This window comes from Pinus tabuliformis, chromosome 6 (assembly GCF_031772625.1).
Source record: "Pinus tabuliformis cultivar Carrire ecotype Pingquan chromosome 6, CPIR1, whole genome shotgun sequence".
In the NCBI taxonomy this organism is placed as follows: domain Eukaryota; kingdom Viridiplantae; phylum Streptophyta; class Pinopsida; order Pinales; family Pinaceae; genus Pinus; species Pinus tabuliformis.
The window spans coordinates 30884235-30888049 of record NC_142292.1 but is presented as its reverse complement, the minus strand read 5'-3'; the positions used below and the strand labels follow the sequence as shown (position 1 = coordinate 30888049).

Genomic DNA, 3815 nt, shown 5'->3' with positions numbered 1-3815 from the left:
TTATCCCTCGACCTACGTCTCCTGGGTTCATGAACAGATTAGGCATAACTGCATGCCAAGGCTTCTTCATTAGTGTCCAGATTATAGAACCCTTTTCCTTTAGACAAGTTTCTGATTTTAGCTATTGGGTATCTCCACCTCTGAAGAATGTTGTGCCTTGATATGTATTTTCCTTTTGATGCCAGTAATAGTTGTACTTCAGATCTCTTAATTCAGGGTAAAAGCTATCAACGGTGCCTAGAGATAGACTTCATAAAAAATGAGTACAAATACTGTAGTACACAAATATAAGGTTAAAAATTCAGTCAAGCTTGTTATTGTGCAAGGCTATATATACAGCTTAACATCCCCAAGAATCTTCATAAGATCCTTGAAACCACAAAGCCTTGGGAGCCCGTCAAAGGCCATTTACTTGTTATTGAAGCATTGTGAATAACTTCCCCCCTCAAAAGAAGAAGTTGCATACAATATTAGCAGCGAAAACAATAGCATAATCCGTGAACTCTTTCGGTTCTGTAACTGTTTTCTCTACAACCAACCAGTTACATTCTAAATAGCAATTCTTGTCGAGTCTGACCTCAAGGTGGGATGATTAGTAATTTCTCAACCAACAATCTCAGTCATGAAGTGAGCAACAGGGTGGAAGTAATGGTGCACTCAGAAGTTCCTGATGATTTGAATAACAATTTTTGGCAGCATATTTATGACGTCAATTACAATTATCAACACTGACTGCAGTGGCAAAAACTTTCTTCCTTCTGCGGATCATGCATGTAATTCAATTGAGTGCACGTGACTTCATAACCCCAAGTAATTCACCTGCCTATACTGTCTTTCCTCGTGTGCATTAATTTATTGTTTTAGTGCATGTGACTTTTTTTTCTACAAGGAAAGCATATACCTGTTCGTCCACTTCAATCCAACTGCAACCGGGCTTCTTCTTAACCTTCCTGTCTTTCATCATTTTCTGTAGCTTTTCAACATCATCCCATCTGCCGGCCTCTGCATACATGTTCGAAAGGAGCATATAAGGGGCAGAATTTTCAGGTTCCAACACAAAAATGTGTTCTGCTATTTCTTCTCCTAGCTTTATATTGTTATGTATTCTACAGGCACCAAGCAAAGACCCCCAAACAGTAACACCAGGCTTTATATGCATTTTGTTGATAAAGTTCTGTGCCTCGTCGAATTTGCCAGCACGCCCAAGAAGATTAACCATGCAGCTATAGTGCTCCATCCCAGGTTCGATGTGGTAATGTTGACTCGTGTAATTAAAGTATTGAATACCCTCATTTACTAAACCTGAATGGCAGCACGCAGACAAAACACCAAGCAAGGTAAGATCATTTGGCTTTGTGCCCGACTGTTTCATTTCTTCAAAGAGCGCGAGGGCTTCCTTGCCACAGCCATACATTGCGTAACCTTCAATCATGGCTGTCCATGAGACCACGTCTCTCTGGTTCATTTTGTCGAACACACCGCGTGCATTCTTGATGCTCCCACACTTTCCATACATGTTTACAAGAGCACTCCCTACAAAGACATCGGACTGAAACCCACATCTTATTATTTCTTCATGGATCTCCTTCCCTTGTTCCAGTGCTGTTAAGCCAGCACACGCTGACAAAACGCTGGTGAAACTCTCTGAGTTTGGCTTCACACCTATATGCTGCATTTGTCGAAAAAACTTCAAGGCTGATTCATTGTCCCCATGCTGGGCATATCCTGCAATCATAGCATTCCAAGAGACCAAATTCCTACCAGGCATTTTCTGAAAGAGTTCCAGTGCCTCCTCAATCAGCCCATTTTGAGCATATCCTGCAATCATTGCATTCCACGAGACCATGTTTCGTTCAGGCATCTTCTGAAAGAGTTTGAGGGCATTATCAACATATCCGTTCTTTGCATATGCTGAAATCATGGCTGTCCAAGAGACAACATTCGGTTTCGGAATTTTTTGAAACAGTTTCCAAGCCTCATCTATTTGACCATTCTCTGCACAGCCTGTAACCAAGGTATTCCAGGACACCACATTTCGTTCAGGCATTTCCTCAAACAGTCTCTCAGCATCCGCAATCTGACCATTCTGCGCATACCCTGCAATCATAGTATTCCATGACACAACATTTCGTTGAGAAATTCTGTCAAACATTTTGCGGGCATCCTCTATGCTTCCACATTTCGCATACATGGCAACAAGTGCGTTCCCCACAACAACATCAAATTGGAACCCATTTGCAATTACAAATCGATGGAGCTCCCTGAGAGAAACCAAAGCGTAACATGCTGAAAGAACGGTAGCAAAGGTGAACTGATTAGGCTTAATGTCTGAACTTTGCATCTGGCAAAACAATCCCAAGACCTCATCAGCGACCCCATGCCTGCCATAAGCTGCAATCACCGCAGTCCATGAAATGACATTCCGTTCAGACATTTCATCAAAAACTCTGCGAGCGTCCATCAGAGCTCCACATTTGGCATACATGGTGATGAGATTATTATTTACATATATGTCTCGGCATTGATATTGATAACCAGTATGAATAATGTGAGCATGGACTGCTTTTCCTTGCGCTATGGCTTGCTTGGTGCTGCACTCCTGCAAAAGAAAAGCATACGCAGAGGAGTCCATAAAATGCAATATGTTGGTCGCTTGTTTCAACTTACAATCATCCTTAGAAGGGGTGTTGGCATAGACTTCTGTTTTATTAATAACGAGAGCATCAGTGTTGGTGTTTCTACCTTGCAGGTCAGCCATTGACTGTATAAACAATCCCATTATTGTCTTCTTCATCCGTTGCTTCGTTAATAATTGTGCTGCCATCAGCAATGCTTCTGTGGCCCTCGCCCTGTTCCTCAATATGCATCGTCACAAATTTGTCACTTCTTCCCTGCCTGTGCTGTGCCTTTTATGGATAGGATTGCTCTGTTGTTGTTATGCATTTGTTCTGGATCTGTTTCATCTCTTTTCATTTTCTCTAATTCAAGTCTATTATAGAAAATATAGTTTTAACTTAATGGCCGGAGTTCAGAGAGGATAGAAGAGAATATCTACCCTAACCATGGAGAATAAAGGAACAAATGCAAGAATGTTGATTATAGATCTACTCACTTCAAGTTTTTTATTGTTGTATTTTTTTAATCCAGATTTAATCAGTTATTTTTATGATTAAGAATGTTAAAACATAGTTTATTTATTTTTCTTTTAGTAAAAGTACTTTCATTCCTTCCGAATGGATTGAAATGTCCTTGCTCGTTAGTGAGAAAGGAGGCTAGGCACAATTGTTAAGAGCCCAACAAAAAGTTTACTAAAACCATTCCCAAAAATCTAACAAACTTGTCTGAGATACATGACCTCTAGGGTTATACTAAAACATAAAAACAAGATAACTAGGACTCGGTAGTAAATAACCAGATGATATAATGAACATTCAATAGTTTCTATAATTTGAACCTTAAATAAGGATAGGATCTCTGTGACCTCTTGAAGAACAACCTAGATCAAGGGGTGGCCTGAGGTGGGCTTTAATTTTCCCTAATATATTGTCCGTGGAGTGAACTAGCATCTGCAATTTGTCCAATTAGAGAAGCATCTCTTCTTTGGCAGTGTTCATGTCCACTAGCACATGACTCAACAACGGTTTGAGATGCTAGTAAAGATCTACTATTTGAATATAGTGATTGAGACAACCCCACGATTGGCCCATGTTTGATAGAGTAAACTCACGATAACGAGCAGCCAAACTCCCAACTCAATGTTGGGCTCTGGGACTTCCAATGTCGTTATAATAGGCAACGCCACAATGCCCACGATC

The 3815-nt window shown here is 40.5% G+C and overlaps 1 pseudogene across 2 annotated transcripts; it reads right to left on the bottom strand.

The window, feature by feature from the left end:
- Window positions 1-511: 511 nt before the first annotated feature.
- Window positions 512-3077, bottom strand: LOC149257067 (pentatricopeptide repeat-containing protein At2g13600 pseudogene; annotated as a pseudogene). 2 transcript variants are annotated; one of them, XR_016256681.1, is made up of 2 exons: window positions 2743-3077; window positions 512-2599 (listed from the first exon to the last, which is right to left on the bottom strand). The product of XR_016256681.1 is annotated as a pentatricopeptide repeat-containing protein At2g13600 pseudogene, transcript variant X2 (transcript). The 2 variants fall into 2 exon arrangements; XR_016256680.1 differs by having other exon boundaries at window positions 512-3077.
- Between the last annotated feature and the right edge of the window lie 738 nt (window positions 3078-3815).